Here is a 12417-nt window from a genome sequence, read left to right as displayed (position 1 = left end):
ATCCAAAGCTGTGTAGCTTTGGGCAATCTTTAAGTTGTCTGTACCTTAGTTTTCTTACCATCCCATAAGGCTGACAGTGAGAATATTTATTGAGCCTGCACACTGTTACCTCCTGGTCATGCCACCTACTTCCCAGTTGCAAAATGCGTGAGTTGTGGCAGCTTAGAACCAAGCCCCGATTTTCACACTCCTGTGGCCAGGTCCAGCGCCCCTCCCACACTCCTCTAGCAGCCGCAGGTGCAATCTGGAGGGAGATAAAGCATGTCATCAACTGAGGCAATGAGCCACCAGTAGGGGGAGCAAGGATTCCCCTGGTTGGTTCAAGCTGACCCCAAACCAGTGTCTGCAGACAGCTTGTGTAAAAGGCCTTAGGACTGTGCACCTCAGAGTGAGGGAGATGGGGCCCTTCTCTGCCTCTGTGGCAGCTCTATTTTCCCCTGCAGCCTGGTGTGAAAGAAAGCCACTTGCGATCCAAGAGGTCCTCCATTCCCGCCTTAGCTTTCCTGGGACTTGTGCCTTTTGATTTCTCGGCTTTAGTGTCTTCCTCTGGAAAATGGAAGCACTTAGGTCTTTGTGGCTGTCATGGAGATGGAAATAAGGTTTCAGACCTTTCTGTGGCTTCATGTGATTAAGAGAATATGCTTAACGAATCCCCCAGTGGATCCTGATGGCCACCCTACTGGGATGGACTGGGAATTCAAGCCAGAAGTCTTGAACCTTTTTTCCAGCTATGCCATGGACTCTAAGTGATCCTGAAAGCATCATCTCATTGGTCCTCAGTCTTCCTGCCCCAGTAAGAGGTTGGCACCACAGGGTCTCTGCACCCAACTTTCAACACTCTAGGGCGGCATTCACTTTGGATTGTGTCTAGAAAAGGGCAACAGTTTGGGTGAGAGAACCTGGCTGGCATGGAGGCTGAGGTAGACTGAGGATTTGCTTCACAGGTTACAGCCTTGTAGCCTAAGACACATTACCTCAGATCTTCAGTTAGCTTGCTCATAAATGAGACAATGATAGAGTTCAACCGTATTGTAAGACTTGGCATTTAGTATACAGGCTATCACTATACATAGTATGTATGTCAGCTATTTGACATGTTCACTGGGTCTGCTATACGATATTATTTTGGAGGATTCCTGATGGGGTTACTGGCTACTGCAGCCTCGTAGAGGTCAGCAGATACTTTTGTATAAAGAACCAGATGGATGTTAAGTTCTGTGAATAACATAGTCTCTGCTGCAACTACTCCCTTCTGCCATTCTATCATGAAAGCAGCCCACTACACGAGTAAGTGCAATTACATTCCAATACAGCTTTATTTATAAAAGGAGGAGATGGCCCAGCTTTGACCCACAGACAATAGTTTACTGACCCCATCCTAGACACTTGGGTCTCCTGGGTCAGAGTGATAGACACTACAGACATATTTATGTTTTATTTTTATTTCCAACAGCCAGGCACTTTTACTGTCAAAATCTAACCCAGTTTTCACACACATGTTATTTTCAAGAAGAACACACCTGTGCCATTAGTTGAAGACGGCAGCGCTTCTGGTTTGGTGGATGGGAGAAGCGCTGTGAAGTGGAGCTGCCTAGACTCCCAAGGAGTCCCCCTATGCTACGTCTTCAGTTCCTGCTTGAGGTATAGGGAAGCAGGGTATACGGTCATCCCGATGACTTCTTTGTGTGTTCCGAAAAGTTAGTCATATCTGCTTTAGTAACTTCCAATTCCTTTAATGGTGCACTAAGAAAAATAAGACGGTGTTGAAAGGGGGGGTACCTTTAATTAAAGTGCAGGAACACTGAAGGACTGAGTGATTGAAGCAAAGTGAGGAGGAGGAGGAGAAGGCACTATCTGTGGATGAAGATGCACCCCTGTTCCCTGCTTCTTGTGATCACAGATGTCGGGGCCCTTGCCCCTCTAGGATACCCTGCTATGGAGGATTCTCCATACAGCAGCTTCTCCCTGCTGTGTTTCCTTCCTCTCTCCCTGCTAAGCTTCTGTCCTCCCAGCTGCACCAGTCACTGATGGATGTTCCCTTGATGGGCCAATCTTAATTAAGTTAAATGATCTTCCTAGAGCTTGCAAAATGCAATTAATTCAGCACCAGCCAGGGATGGGGCGTGTATTTTGTTCAGCTGTCCCTCATGAAGAAAGTGGAGAAATATACCAAATTCCAGGGCCTGTGTTGCTGCCTTGAGCCCAGTTAGTCCACCTCTGGGGCTCACCAATAGATCCACTCAACCCCTGGGACCCATTACAGTGGAGTATGAATCATGACTCAGGCTTCAGATTCTACTAGAACCTGGGGTGTGTTCCCACAGTCAGGTGTCCTGAAGCACACCTAAGTTTTCCTCCTGGAAACCTTTTCTGACTTAGATCTCCTGGGAGCTATGTCTTTCCTGTCTTGGGTACCACAAACAAACTCAGCCAAAGGACTCTGACCTTGTCCTCTCCTAGCTGTGTAGTTGTGGGTTTCGACAGGTAAGGCTCAATTCTCCTGTAGGGCATTTCGTTTGTATTTTAATAAACAAAGCTTGCCTGAAGATCAGAAAAGTAGAACAGCCCCACTGGCTAGCCTTACGGATCAGGCAGCAATGGCATACAGCTTTAATCCCAAGCAACAATAACACACCTTTAATCCCAGTAGCCACACTAGCTTGCCATAGAAACCAGGTGATAGTGGTGTACGCCCTTAATCTTAGAACTAGAGAGGATTATTAAAACGGAAGGAGACAGCTCTCAGTCTCAGTCTCATTTTGAGGTTTCCCAGAGGCAGGATCACCATTTTCTGACTGAGGTCGAGGTTATAGCCACTGACTGGCTGCTTTGCTTCTCTCATCTTCAGGTTGAAACCGATAACTGTCTCTGAGTTTTTATTCATCATGTATCATCCTCCTATCCAGATAAGCATATCCAGCACCTTGTATGATTGCCAAGAACCCCTGAATCTTCAACATGCACAGGAAATAAGCCTCCTTTTAACTCTTACTCAGTCTCATAGGTTTTCTAGGAAACGGCAAGGTCAAGTGCTGCATACAAGGAAGGTATCAAGGGCTATAGGGGTGCTAACAAGGAGCACAACGGAGAGTGAGGTGAAGTGTTCTCGAGATGGTTAGTCCAAAGTCACCCCTTGAAGTGGCAGTCCATGACTGAACTAGATGAAGAATATGCCATGCACAGAGACCTGAGGTTGATAAGAGTGCAGTGCCGGAGAACTAGAGGGGAAAAAAGCCCTATGTCCAAGGGGGAAAGAAGGAAGGGGGGAAGAGATGGGAGAGAGGGTGACATTAAAATGCTAACTCTACTAAATCATGAAACTCTAGGAAATTTGGGACGTGGTGTCTGCTGGCATATCAAGAACTACTGTACTGGCTCCTCTCCGTGCAGAAAGTCCAAGTCTGTTGCTCCCCTTCCCCTGCCTCCTTGCTCCATGACTTAAGACAAACTTAGAGAGGAGCCAGAGCAAAGTTTTTCAGCCTGGAGAATGAAAGTGTCCTTATAGTGAGAGGAGTGATCCAGGCTAGGATGTAAGCCCTCCCTTTCTCTCTGGGTATATGTCATGTTTCAGTTCCGAGTTCCCTGATGAAGGAAGCAGCATACAATGTGAGTTTGTATTTTGTTATCAGTTCCTCATGTCTTCATAGACTGATCATCTGGGTAGCATTGCCATGGGGCCTGTGACAGGTTTCCACATAGCCTGAGTTCTCGCTCAGTGGTCCCTGGGTCCCTTTCTGAAGCTCTCAGGGGGTAAACCTTGACCTGGCCTCTCCTTGTATTATTTCCTCTGCTGGAAACAATCTCACTCCTCTCCCCTATCTCGTGTTCACCATCGTCCCAGTTTGATTCCTGGGGTTCCACAGCACAACCACATGGGGCCCCTCCTGATGGATTACAATGGTTTCTCTCTAAGCACTTGTTGGCATATAACTTCACAAGCCATTCATGGTAAGCAACAGAACCTTGTAGATAAGCTTAGGGCTGCCTGGGCCACCTTCCAGCACAGTCCTAGCCTGTTCTCCAGAGCCATCTGCTGAGTATGACTTGATTTTCATCTTTCATCCAATCAGTTCAGAAGTATCTATGGAGGACCTGCTGGGACGAGACATATTCCCAGTCAGCTGTGGAAGAGACCATTCACAAGCCTCGGAGAGCTCACACACTAGAGCCACAAGCAAGCAATGAAAAAGCATGTTGGAGCAGGAAAGTGGGAAGAGAGAAAGCAACTGGGAAGAAGAGCTCTCAGAATGGTCAGGATTTCCTACCACACCCACACCGCACTGACACGGCACAGACACACTCTGTCTTCACACCACACACACCACACCACTACCCCCACACTGAATACATACCCAATTAAATGTGAATATAGCCCACATTCATCCTAAAGTCCATAAACAGAAATAAATAGTACAATGCACCCCAACACACTTTATTCCATCCCCACAAACACTAAACACTGCACTTTTACACATACCATATACCACACATACAAAATTCCCATATGGACTTCAAATATAATGAATAAAACACATACCACACCACACACACCACACATAAACATACAAAACATTACAATCTACTTCCATGCATCATGTCATGCACCCCACAGTAACCCCTGCACCACACAAACCCACGGAGCATCATGTTGTATGGTTTTTCCTTGGGAGACATACACAAGTTTCTGTTCACCCCTAATGGGGCAATGAGGATGGAACAAAGGAACAGTTCTAGACAAGTCTATCTCAGTGACCCAGTGGGTTTGTTGGCGTTACAGAGGCAATAGTGAGCACTCAACAGCCTCCCTCTCCCCGTTGACTATTAACTGTCTATATCCTTGAGGAGAAGGGCGTCATGTGTGCCTCCTGTGCAGCCCAGTGCACCTCACGACACTTCCCATGCCCACCCAGACAGAATGCTCATGGGTACAATCTTGTTACGGCCTCATGCGAGCAATTGTAGTTGCTCTGATTTCAAGAGGGTGGTCTTCACCTCATGCCTGAATAGCATAGCTAAACACGCACTATATCCACAGAACCCATGCACTCCTCTCCCAGGACCTGCCACACCATGCACATAGGCCACACATCACACAAAATGTATACGCTCGTCACATCATCTACCAAATACATGTCACACACCCACCTACTCCAGATTGTATGCCGTATGCACGGGAGCAAGGGAGAAGCCTGCTTGCTTTTCTACAACCCCTGGCTTGTTAATTGGCTGTCTCACTGCAGGCCTGTTTATCATCTTTCTCCAGAGCTTGGGCACCAAATGAAGATAGATTCCAGGAAGCTTTGAAACATTTCAAATGCAGACGCCTGAGATCTGCACACTTTGAAGATTGGAACACATTTTAATTCTCCTCGCAATGCTGGATTATATTTTAATTATCCCTCATGGACGTTCTGTTCCCTGTGACTCCTAGGAGCCGTGCTGTTTGGTGGGAGAGCTGCTGTCCACTCTTCTCCCTGTCCTGGCATGAGATCTGTGGTCCATCTGAACTCATCACCATGCAGTGCAATGACAGGTCCTTTCTCCTGGAAGTTGTAGGCCACTCAGTCAATAAGGAAAGTTCTCAAGAATTCTATCCTTTGTAAGTTGGGTAGGTTTGTTTTCAATGTTACTACATATAAAGAGTTTATAAGTAGGTTTAATTATTCATTCATATGACTTTTTATTCAGTCACTCCTGCTCAAGACTCAAACCTGAAGAAAGAAGCCAGAAAGGAAGAGGAGAGGAGACTGTTTGTTCCCCTGGGAAAGCTGAGGCTGCTGATTGCAGAGAACAGGCCCTTCTATACAAGGCCAAGAAAGGGAAAATTAGAAATGTCTTGGTGGGAAAGGAAGTGGTTAGGAGTCCAATGGCCCTGGTATGGGTCTGTCTTCACTACTGCCAGGGCTCTGCAGCTGTGGCACCTGCCCACTAGAGTTGTCTAGCTTGTCCCTATGCCTGGTCTGGGAAATGGGTTTGGAGGTTCTGCTCACAGGGTCGAGGTGAGGCCTCCTAGAATGTCGTACTCCAGGGCTGACTGACTGCTGCCCACAGCAAGCTCAAGACAGAAGTTCTAATATCCCTGTCTTCTTCCCATTCTCTTCCAGGAAGATGAAATGACCTCTCACCCAGGACCAAGGGTTTGGTCCCCTTACATCTTCAGTGGGAATGAGCCACAGATGTTGAGCTGAGTACTAGCCTTCCTTAATATAGGAGACTTTGTCCCACGGGAGCCACATGGCCACCACCATGCCAGAGTGCCAGTGTGCCAGTTGCTATGTGGGAAGAATGCAGCAGAGAAGACAGGGTATATGTATTGTTCCTATTTTCACCCAAAGGATTGGAAGTCTGCTTGGAGTTTACTGGGTCAAACTGTCCTAAGAAGAGGGATTGGGAAAGGGAACGGCACCCAAGCATCCATTGTTCTTGCTGCACCCTGAACTTCCCAGCACCTGGACTTCACTGGCTGCTATCTTGGACAGATGACAAGGCTGCTATGGGCAGGGCGGGAGCCAATCTCTCTGTATCCCAGGGGCTGACTCCAGCTGTCTCTCCTCCCCTGTGGCAGGGCCAGCCGGAGGAGGACAATGGGAGGGAGGATAAATAGCCACAGCGTAGCTCGTTTGATTTTTGGATGGGAGAAACGAAAGAGTTGCTGTGGGCTGTCAGTGTCTGTCACGAGCATGTCAGGCGCTGCGTGACGAGGTATGCCGGCACTTTGGGTTCCAGGCAGAGAGAAGGACAGGCGGGCAGCCTTCCAAAGGGTCACAGTGGGGACCAGGTGCTGGGAGCAGGGAGAATGGGAGTGTGCTGAACCCCGGGTCATTTAGTCACAACATGAATATTAATGGACGGCTGCCACAGGCAAACGAAGCCCAGTCATTGAGGTCAGCACCATTCAGCTCCTGCCTCTTCTTTGCACTGTTATAATAAAAGCTCCATTTGGCTGAGGATGGGAGGGGCACCAAGATGACTTGCATTTCCCTTTAATCATCTCCAGGGATAAGACAGGCACTGTCTCTATTGGATTCCTAGCTGCCCTGCTCTCCGATGGGATGACTCTCTTTCCCACCTCTCCATCCTTTCTGTGCCATGCATCTTACTTCCAGTTATTCTCAATGCCTGAAGGACAAGCTTTGCCCCTTGGCTCATGTCTGCCTGCCTCTTGCAGGCTTTTGTACCTGGAGCTGCCTGGCATTAACGTTTTCCAGAGCTTGGGATGTAGCCTTTAATCTCACTGTCTCTGTGCCAAGAGTTACATTCACAACTCAAATCTTTTGATTTAGTGAGCTGTTGGTAAAACAGGGGGATGAGAGAACTGGTTGGTTTTGTTTTTCAGACAACCCCATCTTCAACCAAATCAACAATTGAAGGAACAGTCTGTAGATGAACATCATGGAAAGTTCTCATGAATGTAGGGATGTCCCTGTAGATGGGAGATCAGAAACTGAAAATTTCCCATTTGAGGTTGGGTCTCATACACACCTGCCCTTCATCTGGCATCAATATGCTGATACCTTCCCAGGAGGGTGGACGCTGCAGTCACCTGCTGGCCTGCTGTCCAGCCTTCCTGGCCTCCAGGTTCTCTCCCCTTACAGCTGCATTTTCTTTGCCTCTTCTTTCCAAAACCCCACCTTATTCATAAGGTCTTGGTGGATTCAACCCTCCCCTCCTACTGACACTTACCTTCTGAGCAGGGGTGTTCCTTCTTTGACTGCAGCCCTCCTTCCTTCTTTGACTGCAACCCTCCTGGTCCTGCCCGATGGAAGCAGACCTGTTTGGCCTTATCTGATAGAGACTACCTGGGTTGGGAATAGGATGTCTGTTGGTGGCTGTGTCTCTGAACAGGATCTGTCTGGAAGTTTGGGGATGCAAAAGACAGAGTTCAAAATCTACTTTAGAAAAGGGAACTTTTTTTATTTTTATTTTTATTTATTTTTTTATTTTTTTTACACAAGGATAGAAGCCTGGATCTAGAATGTCCCAGTGTCGGTTAATTTGGTTCCTTTATTTTGTCCTTGACATTTTACTCACTTTGTTGGGTCGATCAATTAGCTAGTCATTGCCTTGGTAGAACACCCTGATCCAGGCATCCCTGACGTCCAGCAGAGATAAAGGGAAGTGTCTCCTAACCAACACCTCTTTTTATCAATGAAGCAGATCTTTCTGGATCCTTGACTGGCTTCTTCTCCTGTTTCGTTGGCTCTGCTCAACCAGTCACTGTGATGTGCTGCAGCGTGGGCTCAAGCTCATCATCACTCACCCCAGGAACTGGGAGACAACAACCGTCTCCAGTAATCAAACTAGTCATGGACCATGGAAGCACCCAACAGTGTTTGCCACAGCATTGTATTGGCTATGCTCGGTAGTCTCCAGTGGAAATAATCAGAAAGTATGTGATGGAATTGTCGCTTTCAGGAGAAGGCAATGAGGGTAGGAGTAAGGTGGGAATGAGCCTGCTCTTGAAGACCACATGTGATGTCCAGATGTTCTACTCTGCATCTTATCAGTTACTTATCTTATTGCTGTGTTAAAATACCCGATGAAAAGAAACTTGAGGGAGGAAGTAGTGATTTTTCGGTTCATAATTTCAGAGGACAAGGCACTGCTGCTGAACTTGCTGGGCCCACAGATACAGGAGGAACAGACAGTTCGCTCATATCAGGGGGATTAAGAAGCCGAGAGTGAAACTGGGCTGGATGAGGGATTTGGCTATAGCTCTTAATGTCTGATTCCTGGCCCCCTTCTCCTATCTAGGCACCTCCTAAAGGTTCTACAAAATCTAAAAATGGGACTGCCATCTGGGGACCAGCTTGTTCAAGTACAGGAGCCTGTGGGGAGCATTTTATATTCAAGCCATGATTCAGCCCATCCTCAGCTCAGAACAGTAGTGGTCCTTTCGGTGTGCGAGCCAATCAATTCAGGTGGGACCAATCAGTCTAAAATCTAACATAATTCTGCCAAATGATAAAAGTAATAACAGACCCACATGGATCCATAGCACATTAGGTTTTAAACAAGGATGTCACATAGAACATAAGGAGAATCTCCTTTTCAAAAGTATAAAAGGAGGTAGAATAGTAAGCTATCCAAAAAAAAAAAAAAATGGCAAGGCCTCGAGGGGGAAAATTTTGAGACAGGAGCTCAATTGACACATGGGGCCATGAGTTGTTCTTTTCTGTGAAACTTTCTACATTCTGTGTGAATGCGAATCCGGTGTCTGATGCAAAGGTGCTTTAGTGCTGCAGCTCAGGGTCCAGAAAACTCCACCCAGACGTGGCAGAGAGCCCAGAAGTCTGAGCACAATGCCGCTAGGTGCCCTAGTGGCCTGCTGATTTCCTTATAAGTGGCTGTCCATGACTTGAGAAGCTATAGCCCAGGAAGCGTGGCTATCTGGGTATCTCAGCACTTAGTATTGACAGGCCTTCAGATTGCAGCTCAAATTATATCTATGTCCTGCCTCTTCCACTGTCTTTCAGCACACTACCTTACATCTTCCCGGATGATCAGAGTAGCTCTCTAGATGCTCCCCTTTCTGCCATGGGTCCTTTCAACCCAATCCTCAGGAGCACCAGAGCCATCTGATGCTTTTAGAGAAGTTACACTCTGCTTTAAACCACTTGGTGGCTTTCCATGAAGCTTATGACTAAACCTAAACTTCTCTACTGACTTAGGGGACACAACCCCACTCTCTCCTCCTTTTCCATTTCATATCTCTCACAAGCCTTCAGGCACCTTTGTCTTATTCCTGTCTCTGCAATGCATTCAACTTAGATGCTGCTGTCCAAGAAGGTTTGTTTGAGTAACTTTGAGCCCGACAGAATCTATATCAGTCTGTTAACTTTTTTCCTAGCATGGATTATTCCTGATGATGTACTTGTCATTGGGCTGTTCCCTGGTATTGTCTGAACTCCCTGAGTTCACCTCTGTCTGACTACAGTCCTTATTCCTAAGGTCAACATTCCAGATCTTTAGTCCAGATTTGGTAAGTAATTGAGTGGTTCCTTTAAAGCAAAGAAGCATGCATAGGACTAACACACCACACCTTAGATCACAGTAGGCAAAGGATAGGGAGGAGAGCATAGCTCTAAGAGCCGGAAGCCCCAGGGCTGGAAACATTCAGGCTACCCTTGACTGTCCCAATATCCTGTCCAGAGCAGGTCACAAAGAGTTCCTTAAATTCTCTCCCATGGAATATTCTCAACAAATTAGCACTCTTGTTTAAAAAAAGAAAAGAAAAAAAGGTATTTATGTGCAAAGCCACTTATCTCTGCAGCTCCTGCAGATAACTCTTCTAATTTACAGTGAGCTGACACCTTCCAAGAGCCAAAATCAATGTGTGTCACTGTAAATCCACGCAGGGTCTCAGCATCAACTTACGCCAGCCAGATGATGACTTTGCTTTTTCCCTGGGTCTCATTGCAGACAGATGGTGCAGATCTCGATGCAAGGTTCATGGAACCAGACTTAGGGTCCCCATGTTGGTGTTTTTCTCCTCTCAGATACCATGTTACTCTAAGCGCTAAGAGCACTGTCTGTCCAGTGAGCTTGTCAGTATTGAGTTCACAATTAAAGGTAGCTAAAGATGCTCTTTGCTCTTGACAGCCTTCTTGAAGTTATCCACTTGGAATCAACTCCTTTATGTTATTTGAAAAACTTCACTGTGAAAATGAGCCAAAAATAGAATGAGCATGTTTCTGATTTCTCCTAAAGGCAGCAGTTCTATGAGCAGAACAGGGTGCTCCAATCCACTAGCATGGGATCCTATTTTGTAACACTTGTTCACTAAACCCTATGTGCCTGCCCTTCTTTGAACCCAGGGGTTGGGACTACTCAGGGTGCTGGCACGAAGACTAAGAAACTGAGTAGGACAAGTTCTCCTGGGTTAAAGTGGGGTTGTAGAACACAATGATAACACATCTGGATCATACTAAGAAAGTGGATAAGCTTACTCAAGGGGCCAGTGATAGTATTGCAATTTAGAGGTGGGCAGGAGTTGGTCAAGTGAATAAATGGGAGAAAAAAAAGCTCTAGGCTGTGTTGGTTGGGTCTTTGGTTGAACAGTGTAGCATTCTTCTTGTCAGCTTAAAAAAGGTGGATGTGATAGTTGTTATTAATTATCAACTTAGTTGGGTTTAGAGTGACCTAGGTTAGGGGAGTACACTTCTGGTTGTGTCTCTGATGATGTGATGTTTTCCATTAGTGCAAGAAAGCTCTGGCCTAGTGGATAAGTTAAAACTGACAGGTTCATAATAAGATGGCATTATTGGTAGTATACTTTAGGGGTTTCATCATACTCTGCTTTTCCCTTTTGTCTGCTTCCTCCCCGCCATGATGCGAGCTGCTCCACCTGACCCTCAATACCATGATGAACTGAATCACTAAGCCAGAGAACCACAGCAAATTCCCCCTCCTTTAGGTTGTCCTCTCAAGAGATCTTGAACATCAAGATGGTAAATATTTAAAGAGCTACTCCAAGTATCCCTTACTTTAATATTTTGTCCAGAGTTTGTAATTATTTTTGACTAATCAAAAGGCAGAGAGAGATCATGCAAATTAACAAGATCAGAAATGAAAAGGGGGACATAACAACAGACACTGAGGAAATTCAGAGAATCATTAGGTCTTACTACAAAAGCTTATATGCCACAAAGTTGGAAAATGTAAAAGAAATGGACTTGTTTTTAGATAAGTACTATTTACCAAAATTAAATCAAGACCAGGTGAACAATTTAATAGACCTATAAGTCGTGAGGAAATAGAAGTTGTCATCAAAAACCTCCCAACCAAAAAAAGCCCAGGACCTGATGGTTTTAATGCAGAATTTTATCAGAACTTCCAAGAAGAGCTGACACCTATACTCCTTAAGGTGTTTCACATAATAGAATCAGAAGAGTCATTGCCAAACTCTTTTTACGAAGCTACAGTCACCCTGATTCCAAAACCACACAAAGACCCAACCAAGAAAGAGGATTACAGACCAATCTCACTTATGAACATCGATGCAAAAATTCTCAATAAAATTCTGGCAAACAGAATCCAAGAACACATTAAAAAAATTATCCATTATGATCAAGTAGACTTCATCCCAGAGATGCAGGGCTGGTTCAACATATGAAAATCTATCAATGTAATCCATCTTATAAATAAACTGAAAGAAAAAAACCATATGATCATTTCATTAGATGCGGAAAAAGCATTTAACAAAATTCAACACCCCTTTATGATAAAGGTTTTGGAGAGGTTAGGGATACAAGGATCATACCTAAATATAATAAAAGCAACATATAGCAAGCCAACAGCTAATATCAGATTAAATGGAGAGAAATTCAAAGCCATTCCACTAAAATCAGGAACAAAACAAGGCTGACCACTCTTCAACATGGTTCTTGAAGTTCTAGCAATAGCGATAAGACAACA

This window comes from Chionomys nivalis, chromosome 17, assembly GCF_950005125.1.
Source record: "Chionomys nivalis chromosome 17, mChiNiv1.1, whole genome shotgun sequence".
Taxonomy (NCBI): Eukaryota; Metazoa; Chordata; class Mammalia; order Rodentia; family Cricetidae; genus Chionomys; species Chionomys nivalis.
The sequence above is the reverse complement of the archived record's forward strand: the minus strand, read 5'-3'. Positions refer to the sequence as shown.